Below are 11680 nucleotides of genomic sequence, written 5' to 3' on the forward strand. Positions count from 1 at the left end.
GTTCTGTCATCCATCAGGCTTTCGGTCATCTCCAATTTGATTTATGCCGTGTTAGACCTTCTGATGGAAGAGACTTTTATTAATGATGTTTAGGTAACAAAGTTGCAGAAGGCTTTAGAAAGTTGCTTGTAACAGTCAAACAGTGAGCTTTGGCTTAGTTCGCCTCTGTAGCAGGAGAATGGATTGTGAGCTCATTGGCAGGGTTGGGTTGTGGGTCATTGTGGAACAGCCATGTTTCCGTTGCCTGTGGCTGGGAATAAGTGTAGCTGGGCCATTAAAAAAGCCTGTGGTTGAGTTTTGACTTGGAGCTGTTTTAAAATGCCAAACAGACGGAATTCAGGGGAAACTAGTTTGAATGAGACCAGCTATGATGTAAGAGTATATACACACACATGCTGGAGGCTTCTCCCTCCTTCAGGGGGAACTGATGGAGAGAGCAGTGGAGTGCTAGGTGAATGGACATATGCCTCATGGAACCCAGTGGAACCCAGCTGGGGGCCACCTCTCCCCCACTCGGAGGACATGTGACAATATCTCCTGCCATTATTGGTTGTCATAAATGGGAGAGAGGGGTAGCGACCAGCATCTAGTGGGTAGAGGCCAGGGATACTGCTAAGTATCCTACTGTGCACAGAGCAGTCCCCACAACAATAGAATTATCTGGCCCCTAATGTCCATGGTGCTGGAGCTGAGAAACCCTGGCATCCACCCCCTCCTCTTTGTGCTTTTATTTTTTTTAAATTTTATTTATTTATTCATGAGAGACCCTCAGAGAGAGCCAAGAGAGATAGGCAGAGGGGGAAGCAGGCTCCCTGCAGGGAGCCCAGTACGGAACTCAATCCCAGGACCCTGGGATCACGACCTGAACTGAAGGCAGATGCTCAACCACTGAGTCACCCAGGCATCCCCCCCTCCTCTTTGTTCTTTTCAAGGTGACTCATCAGTCTGTCATGGTGGATGGTGAGAAGCTAAGCCACAGGTGGTGAGTGAGAAGAGTAGGATGAGGGGAGAAGTGGACAGAGTCGGTGACAGTGTTGTTTGAATCTCTTTGGGTCATATCTTGGTTGCACCCCAGGGAATATTTGGGATTCTGTCTTTATGTTCATGGGAAGACCGAAAAATGTGTGTGTCACTGAGCCGTGACTTTTGTGTTAGAGACAACCTGTGTGTTTACCTTTCTTTTTTCTTCAGAGAACCTGCGTTCATATTTTCACTGCTGCCACAGCAAAGTAGCATAAATGTGCTGGCTTAAGACAACACGCATTTGTTGTCTTCCAGTTGTGTGTGTCAGAAATCCAGCCCGGGTCTCACCAGGCCAACATCAAAGTGTGTGTAGGGTTGCATCCCATATGGAGTGAATCCATATCATAGCCTTTCCTGGTTCCCAGAGGCCACTTGTATTCTTGGCTTGTGGCCTTTTCTCCATCTTCAATGCCGGTGACACTGCATCTCCTGTAGTCACTGCTCACTTCACTTTATTCTTCTGCCTCCTTCTTCTGCTGCCCTGGGCCCACCCGTGTGATCCAGGATGTTCACTGCAAGGTTCTGAATTGTATCGCATTGTGGAATTCTTTTTTTTCTGTGGAAGGTAACATTCACAGGTTATGGGCATTAGGATGTGGACATTTTTGAAAGGAGGGCATTTCTCTGCCTGCTACAGAACCCAGTGCATTTGCCAGTACCACATTTTGCTAACTCAAGCTAGGTACATGCAAAAAGAGGTATTATAAGAATTGTTTGAAATAGAGTAGTCCCCCCTGCCGCTCCCTTTATCCATGGTTTTCCATAGTTTCAGTTATTTGTGGTCAACCGCATTCCAGAAACAGATGATCCTACTTCTGGCATATAACCAGAAGGTCAGCGTTAGCCTAATGCTACATTGAAATGCCAACCCATTCACCTCACTTCATCTCATCACACAGGCCTTCTATCATCTCACCTGATCACAAGAAGAAGGGTGGATACAGTACCTTAAGATATTTTGAGAGGGAGACCACATCACATAACTCTTTTTTTTTTTAAAGATTTTATTTATTTATTCATGAGAAAGAGAGAGAGAGAGAGAGAGAGAGAGAGAGAGAGGCAGAGACACAAGCAGAGGGAGGAGCAGGCTCCATGCAGGGAGCCCTATGTGGGACTCGATCCCGGGTCTCCAGCATCACGCCCTGGGCTGAAGACGGCGCTAAACCACTGAGCCACCGGGCTGCCCACATAACTCTTATTTTATAGTATATGGTTAGAGTTCTGTTTTATTATTGTTTATTGTCATTACATTCTTACTCTGCCTGATTTATAAGTGAAACTTTATTAGAAGAGAGAGTTTAAGATGGCAGTATAGGAAGACCTCTTCCCATGGACATAAATTTACAGCTGCATATGGAATAATTTTTTGCTGAAAAGCACTTGAGAACTAGATGAACAGCACCTCTGCAACAAAACACAAAAGAGACACACAGAGGTGAAAAGAGGCAGAGACACAACCTCAGCTGGGACTCCAACCTGAACACAGTGACCATACAAGCTAGAAGGACCCCAAAATTGTGAACACTCCCTTGAGGACTGAAGGGATTGTGCCCCACATCAGGCATCCTGACCTTGGGGGCTGGCTCCAGAGAAACAAGCCCCTGAAGCTTCAGGTTTTGAAAATCCTGGGGATTAAAACCAGGAAAATTATAGAACTACAAGGAGTGGAGATCCTGTTCCTTAAGGGCTCATATGCAAACCCACTTGCCCTGAGATCTAGCACAAAATTAAAAGGTTGAAAAACACCTAGACCGTAAGTGAAAGAGACTCACTTACTAATGTTAAAGTTGCTGCTGCTGCAGGGACTTTATCTGAGGGATGGAAATGCTGGTGGACAACATTTTTGCAATCTCATTCTAACTTGCTGGTGAAGGAGCCAACAGGTACCGTTTTTGGCACCCTTCCTCTAGCCTGCTAGAACTGGAGGGTGTGCTCTGCCCACACTGCAACATAACCAAGCTGGGTGAGTGCCCCATGCTGCGCCTACCACATGCAGCACAGGGGCTGCACCAGGGCTAGGCTCACACCCTGAGCTCCACCCAACCTGTAGAGCTGCTGAGCCAAAACCGGTGGGATAAGTGCCCAAGCTCTGCCATCTCCACGCAGTGGATGAGCCACAATAGAGCTGGCGAGCACTCTGAGCCCCACTTTCTCTTCATAGCAGCCAAGCCATAATAGGTCTGGATGGCCGCTTGGAGTCTGGCCCACCCAGTCCAGAGACAACTGGACAGGCAAATGGCTTGACCCCCAAACTGCCTGCACAGTGGCTCAGCCGCAGTTGGGCCAGGTGAATGCCCCAAGTGCTGCCCTCCCAATGCAGTGGGTTGGCTATAGTTGATCTGGCAAGGGCCCAAGCTCCACCCTCCCCATGCAGCACCCATCCCACTATCATAGTCAGTGGGCACATGCAGTATACATAAAGGATGACTATTGAGCACCTGGCTCTGGTAGCCAGGGAAAATTGAGCTTGTGGGCTACATGGAACAGCCACTACACAAGACCACTCCAAAACTGAAGGAGGGAGTCATTTCTCCTAATACACACACACACACACACACACACACACACATGCAAAATGAGGAGACAGAGGACTATGTTCCCATCCAAATAACAAGGCAAAGCCCTAGAAAAAGACCTTAACTAAAGTAAGCACTCTACCTGATAAAGTAATGATCATAAAGATGCTCGCTGATCTCAGAAGAAGAATGGATGAACACAACAAGAACTTCAACAAAGAGAAAACATAAGCAGGTCAAACTGAACTGAAAAATACATTTGAGTGTTCAGCAATAGAATGGATGAACTAGAGGTATGGATCAGCAAGCTAGAATACAAAGTAAGGGAAAATACCCAGGTAGCGTAGTAAAATGAAAAAATTAAAGGAAAGGATATCTTAAGGGGTTTCTGGGACATGAGCAAATGGAATAACATTTACATTATAGGAGCCCCAAAAGGAGAAGAAAGAGGGAAAGATCCAGAAAAATTATTGAAGAAATAATGGCTGAAAACTTCCCTAATATGGGGAAGGAAACAGACATGTAGGTCCAGAGCCCAGAGAGTTCCAAATAGTTTGAACACAAAGAGAAACACAGCACAACACATCATAATTAAAATAGTAAAAGTTAAGAATAAAGAGACAACCTTAAAAACAGAATTAAAAGCAACATATTACATAACAAAGGAAACCCCATAAGGCTACCAGCAGATTTTTTAGCAGAAACTTTACAGGTCAGAAGAGAATGGTGTGACGTATTCTCAGTGCTAAAAGGGAAAAAAAAACTGCTAACCAAGAAGTCTCTAGCTGGTAGCATTAGCATTCAGAATTGAAGGAGAGATTAGGAGTTTTTAAGATAAGTGAAAGCTAAAGGAGTTCATCACTACTGAACTGGCCTTACAAGAAATGGTAAAGTGACTTCTCTGAGTTAAAAAGGCAAGGCAATAATTAATAATCAGTAATACAAAAACATACTACAGCAAAAATCTTATAGGAAAAGGTAAATAAAGAATAAAAGTAACAGATCAACTACTTATAACGTAACTATGAAGGGTAAAAGACAAAAGTAACAAAATTAATTAAAAATACAATAATAATTAAGGGATATAGAATAAAAATGTATAAAATGTGTCATAAAAGATATATCAAAGATATAAAATGTGGAGGGGGATAAAAATATAAAACTTTGGAATGTGTTCACACTTTATTTACTATCAACTGTTACATACATAAAATGTTCTATGTGGACATCACTGTAACCACAAAGAAAAAACTTTTTTTTAAGAGATTTTATTTATTCAGGAGAGACACAGAGAGAAAGGTAGAGACATAGGCAGAGGGAGAAGCAGGCTCCATGCAGGGGGCCCGATGTGGGACTGGATCCTGGGATTCCAGGAGCGTGCCCTGAGCTGAAGGCAAACGCTCAACCACTGAGCCACCCAGGAGTCCCCATAAAGGAAAAACTTATAGTAAATACACAAAAGAAAAAAAAAGAGAAAGGCATTTAAATGTAACACTAAAGAAAACAAAGCACAAGAGAAGGGAGAAAGAGAAGAAGAAAGGAACAGAATGACAAAAACAGCCAGAAAAGTTACCAAATGCCAGTAAGTACATACCTATCAGTAATTATGTTAAATATGAATGGGCTAAATTCTCCAATCAAACAACATTGTGTGGCTGAATGGATAATTAAAAAACAAAAACAAAACCAGGACCCTTCTATCTCCTGCTTATAAAAGACTCACTTCAAACTTAAAGACACTCAGACTGAAAGTGAAGGGATGAATACACCATGCAAAAGGAAATGAAAAGAAGGCTGTGGTAGTAATAGTTTTATCAGACAAAATAGGCTAAAACAAAGAGTATAGCAAAAGACAAAGAAGGGCATTACTTAATGATAAAGAGGTCAGTGTCAAACAAGAAGATAAAACATTTGTAAACTTTTATGCATAGGAGCATCTAAATATAATAAGCAAATATTAACAGAAATAATGGGAGAAATAGCAATACACTAATTGTAGGGGACTTTATTTTTTTTTTAAAGATTTTATTTATTTATTCATGATAGTCACAGAGAGAGAGAGAGAGAGAGGCAGAGACACAGGCAGAGGGAGAAGCGGGCTCCATGCACCGGGAGCCCGATGTGGGATTCGATCCCGGGTCTCCAGGATCGCGCCCTGGGCCAAAGGCAGGCGCCAAACCGCTGCGCCACCCAGGGATCCCTGTAGGGGACTTTAATACCCACTTACATTGATACACAGATCATCCAAACAGAAAATCTAAATAAAGAAACATTGACCTTGAATAATATATTATGCCAGCTGGATGCACTTACTAGATACATACAGAACATTCCATCCAAAAACAGCAGAATACAGATTCTTCTCAAGTGCACATGGAACATTCTCCAGGATAGAACACATGTTAGGCCACAAAATGAGTCTCAATAAATGTAAGAAGATTAAAATTATATAAGGTATCTTTTCTGACCACAACGTATGAAACTGGAAATTAATTATAAGAAAACTAGAAAAGAACACATGATTAACATCATGCTATTAAACAACCAATAGGTGAATGAAGAAATGAAAGAGGAAGTCAAAAAATATTTTAGACAAATGAAAATGGAAATAAAACCTTCCAAAATCTTCAAGGTGGTACAAAAACGTTTCTAAGAGCGACGTTCATAGCCATACAGACCTACCTAAAGGGATAAGAAAAATCTCAAATACACAATGTAACTTTACATTTAAAGAAATAGAAAGAGAACAAAGGATCATGTAACCATGACTAAATGGGATTTACTCCACGAATGCAAGGATGGTCTAACACCTACAAATCAATCAGTGTGATAGACCACATTTATAAAACATGGAATAAAAATCATACGATAACCTCAATAGATGTAGAAAAAGCATTTGACAAAATTCAGCATTGTTTCATGATAAAAACGGTCAATAAAGCAGGCATAGAGGGAATGTACCTCAACAAAATAAGGCCATATATGACAAACCCACAGCTAACATTATACTCAATAGTGAAAAGCTGAAAGCTTTTCTTCTAAGAATAGGAACAAAATGAGGATGCCTGCTTTGGCCATTTTTATTAAACATAGTATTAGAAGTCCTAGTCAACAGCAATGAGACAAGAGAAAGAAATAAAAAGCATCCAAGTTGAAAAGGAAGAAGTAAAATAGTGAGTAAAACTCACTATTTACAGATGACATGATACTGTACATAGAAAACCCTAAAGCCTCCACCAAAAAAACTATTAGAACTAATACATGAATTCAGTAAAGTTGCAAGACACAAGATTAATATTCAGAAATCTGTTGCATTTCTATATTAATAGTGAACTACCAGAAAGAGGAATTAAGAAAACAACCCCACTTAGTTACATAAAAAAGAATAAAATACCTGATGAACACTGTATGTTACATGTAAGCAATGAATTGCTAAATTCTACTCCTGAAACCAATATTGCATTATATGTTAACTAACTAGAATTTAAATTAAAACTATAAAAGAAATTTTTAAAAATACCTAGAGATAAATTTAACCAAAGAGGTGCAAAAACTGTACTCTAAAAACTCTGAGGCACTGATGAAAGATATTGGAGATGACACAAAGAAATGGAAAAACACTCCATGCTTGTGGATTGGAAGGACAAATATTGCTACGATGTCTATACTACCCAAAGCAATCTACAGATTCAATACGGGTTCTATCAAAATACCAATGGCACTTTTCACAGAACGGGAACAAATAATCTTAAAATTAGTATGGAACCAAAAAAAACCTCAAGTAACCAAAGCCATCTTGAGAAAGAAGAACAAAGTGGAGGCATTATAATCCCTCTGATTTCAAACTGTACTGCAAAGCTATAGAAATCAAAACAGTGTGGTACTAGTGTGGTACTGGCACAAAAACAGACATATAGGCCGATGGAACAGAAGAGAGCCCAGAAATAAACCCCTGCTTATATGGTGAATTAATCTAGAACAAAGGAGGCAAGAACATATAATGGGGAAAAGACAGTTTCTTGAATAAATGGTATTGGGAAAACTGGACAGTTAATGCAAGAGAATGAAACTAGGCCACTATCCATGCCATATACAAGCTCGAATTGAATTAAAGACTTAACAATGTAAAACCTAAAATCATATAACTTCCTGAAGAAAGCATCGGCAGTAAACTCTTGGACTTTGGCCTTAACAATACTTTTTGGATCTGTCTTCTCAAGCAAGGGCAGCAAAAACAAAAATAGGCAAATGGGACTGCATCAAATAAAAGCCTTTGGCAAGTAAAGGAAATCATCAAGACAAAAAACAACCTATTAAATGAGAAGGTATTTGCAAATGATATAACTGATACGGGGTTGATATCCAAAATATATAAAGAAATCACATAGTTCAATAACAAAAAAGTAAACAACCTGATTAAAAAATGGGCAGAAGACTTAAATACATGTTTTTCCAAAGAAGACATAGAAATGGCCCACAGTCACATGAAAAGATGTTCAGCAGCACTCATCATCAGGGAAATGCAAATCAGAACCACAACAAGGTATCACTGTACACCTGTCAGTGTGGCTGTTACCAAAAACACAAGAAATAGCAAGTGATGACAAGGATGAGGAGAAAAGGAAACTCCCATGCAGTGTTGATGGGACTGTAAATTGGCGTATCCACCATGGGAAATATGATGGAGGTTCCTCAAAAAATGAAAAATAGGGATGCCTGGATGGCTCAGGCAGTTAAGCATCTGATCTTGATTTGGGCTCAGGTCATGTTCTTGGGGTCCTGGGAAGGAGCCCTGCCTCAGGCTCTACGGCATGGAGCCTGCTTAATATTCTCTCTCTCCCCCCAAAGAAAGGAAAAGAAGAGGAAAATAGAACTATAGGTTCTGGCAATTCCATTTCTGGGTATTTATCCAAAGAAAACAAAAACACTAATAAATAATATATATCCCCATATTCACTGCAACATTATTCATAATAGCCAAGATATGGAAACAACCTAAGTGCCCATCAATAGATGAATAGATAAAATACACACACACACACACACGCACACACACACACACACACACACACAGTGGGATATTATTCAGCCATAAAAAAGAATGGGGTCTTACTATTTGCGACAGCATGGATGGATGTAGAGGGTATTCTGCTAAGTGAAATAGAGGAAGACAAATACAGTATGATTTCACTTACTTATTTTTTCGCATGATTTCATTTATATATATGTGATATCTAAAAACCAAAAGGAACAAATAAAATAGAAATAGGCTCAGGTACAGAGAACAAACTGGTGGTTTCCCGAGGGGAGAGAAGGAGGGGGATGGGTGAAACAGGTGAAGGGGATTAAGAAATAGAAACTTACAGTTATAAAATAAATAAGTCACAGGTATGTAATTTACAGCATAGGGAATATAGTCAGTAATATTGTAGTAACTTTGTATTGCAACAGATGGTAACTAGACCTGTCCTGGTGATAATTTCCTAATGTAGAAAAATACTGCATCACAGTTTTGTATAACTGAAAGTAACATAATAGTATATGTTAATTATAATTCAATTAAAAATAAGCTTAGTCATAGATATGTATGTATGGGAAAGAACATAGTATATTTAGGGTTTGATACGGTCTGTGGTTTTAGGCATCTGCTGGGGGTCTAAGAACATATCTCCCATGGATAAGGAGGGACTACTGACATCCTCTTTTCAGTGATATAATTTCAGTGTTTTAGAAGCAATTTTCCTTTTAATCAATGTATAGTGACACAGAAAACACACAGAGGATGTTGAGAGGTAATTCTTTAAATTGGCAAAGACATATTACAATTATAGAGGAAAGGAGAGGGAAGCAGGTCGGGGAAGACAGTACAGGGCAAGGGGGTTGAAAACTTAAATATGCAGCCTGTCCTCACTTGGGGGTAAGGAGAGAGCTCATTGAAAATACAGATTCCTGGGCCCGAGGAGCCTGATGAAGTGGGTCACAGGCGGGTCCAGGGGTTGTACTTTTAGCGAGCCAGTCTCCTGTGATGCATTCAACAATAAAGGTTCTTAATTTTTTACACTTAGCTAAAAACTATAGTTTAAAATAGTTAAATAGCTATTTTAAATCAAATATATATTTGAACAACAGTGCAAAATGAAATCATTGCATAATATTGATGTTGGAGGACAGAATAAATATATTTATTATAGTATATTAAGTGTATTACAGTATATTAAGTTCTTGACATTCTGGTCACTTCAGTTATATTGGGGGACATGTGATTTGTTTTTGGCGGATCCAAATCCTTATTGTCTTAGACCATATTTATATTCAGAATACATAATGATTTTGACCCTTGGTTGTTCTCGTTAAGACTGTCACACTCTCTGTGTGATTGTGATTATCATGTTGATCTAAACACAGTTTTGGCTTACAAATATTTAAGGAGAACTATGACTCTTGGGAACATCGATGAGTCTCCAAGCCCTTTCTAAACCAGTTATAGCCAGGCTATCACTTGGAGTTTGTTGATTTGTGAATTTCTTAACACATATTAGTTGCTCCGAGTATGTTAGCTCAAGGGACAAACTGGTTGGTTTGATCCAGTCCTGGGACTTTGATTTTAGGAATGGAAATATGAGTTCAGAATGCCCATCCAGTGCGGAAGGCCACCCACCCTTCCCTGTGGAACCTTCCCTGAGACCCTTTCTTCCATAAAATGAAATTTCCCCCTCTGCAATTCCAAAGCTTATCTCTTGTTCTCTTGCTGTACCATGAAGAGGATGTGCCATTTGTGTATATATTGCCTTCCCGGAAGGAGTATGAACTTCCTGAGGGCATGATCCATATCCAGTATGTTTTTTTCTACTCCAGACAAGCGCCTAGCAGAAGTTCCTTACAAAGCACCATAAAAGAAGTGTGTGGATGACTTGATAACATCACTTGACAATGATGGCATCACCTTAGTTTTTCAGATATTGTGTTTCACTTGCTTTAGAAATTTAAAACGTGGTGACTTTTTGTCAAATCAGATTCAAGCATAGTTATTTACTAAGCTTTTTAGACGTATGATGTCACGATATCAAAAATTAGCTGGAGCGGATCTACTTGAATGAGGGGTGGTTTGTAATCTAGATGATCCGTTCCACATGTAAAATCCAAATGAAATGTAAAGTGGAGTTGTTGGCATGTGGTTATGGGGAGGAGAAGCAGTTGTTGTACATTACTTGGTGGAATTCATATTCATATCTTGTCAGTTTACAGTGAGCCAGAGATTTAAAATAACATTTGTTTCTGTTTTAGTAACTGCTTTAAAAAAATATCCCAGATCATTATGTTTTCATTTTCTTTAACTTGACTTCTGGTAGTGTTTTTAATATGTGGCCTTTCAAGCAGTAATGAAACGTATCAATGCAACTTGGCAGCGCCTAACAGGACATGCTTCTAGGATTATTCTTAATGATTAAAAGTCAAATTGAGTTTTGTTTTTTATTTTAAAAAAAAACAAAACAAAACACAAAACTGACCCAAAATATAGATGAGCCAAAAAACCCAGGGGGAAAAAATCTGTGAATGAAACATTGGTTCTTGGCCTTTTACGTATTCTTCACATCTATGTTCCTCAGATCTCTTCTCAATTGTACATTCTCAACAAAAGGGTAGGGGTGGTAGGGGTCACATGTGATTCACTGACGTGTTGCTCGCATTGCTCCTTTCTCTTCAGTGATAGTTTGAAGAGTATATTGTAGTTATCCAAGGCTTTCAGTTTGGGGAATGCAGTCACCAGATCTGTTTGGTGGCACTCTGGAGAGTTGGTTAGAGGACCAGGAGAGCAGTCGAAAATCTAGGTGGGCGGGCAAGAGAGGTGGGTGAGAGCAGAAGCAGTGGTGCCAGAGTGGTGGGAAGGGAAGGACTCTAGCAGTAGAACCAGAAAGTCGAATTGAAAGAATTGGGAACCAGCTCACTTGCGAAATAAGTGAGGGGAGGCAGAGTATTGAATCTGGAGTTTTGAGTTTCAGCCACTCTGTGATGTTGGGGTGCCAGGAATAGGCTTGATGGATCCCTAAAAGGGACCTCTGAATCTTTCTTACCATCCAGCATTACTTCACTTCTTTTTCCTTTTGAACCTGTAACCTACCCCTTCTTGGTTGGGCCATGGC

The 11680-nt window shown here is 40.0% G+C and overlaps 1 protein-coding gene and 1 long non-coding RNA gene across 14 annotated transcripts in view; one reads left to right on the forward strand and one right to left on the reverse strand.

Annotated features, from left to right (window-relative positions):
• Positions 1–11680, forward strand: part of ATXN1 (ataxin 1) — a 413109-nt gene that overhangs the window by 80936 nt on the left and 320493 nt on the right. The gene's annotated exons all lie outside the window — the stretch shown is intronic.
• The window catches only part of LOC140626451 (uncharacterized), a 30387-nt gene continuing 29676 nt past the window's right edge, over positions 10970–11680 (reverse strand). The window contains exons 4-5 of the long non-coding RNA XR_012025597.1: positions 11659–11680; positions 10970–11364 (exon numbers count right to left, since the gene is read on the reverse strand). The exon at positions 11659–11680 is cut by the window's right edge and continues 290 nt beyond it. This is a non-coding gene — a long non-coding RNA (uncharacterized lncRNA). The remainder of the gene's footprint in view (positions 11365–11658) is intronic.

Source organism: Canis lupus, chromosome 37, assembly GCF_048164855.1.
Source record: "Canis lupus baileyi chromosome 37, mCanLup2.hap1, whole genome shotgun sequence".
Classification (NCBI taxonomy): Eukaryota; Metazoa; Chordata; class Mammalia; order Carnivora; family Canidae; genus Canis; species Canis lupus.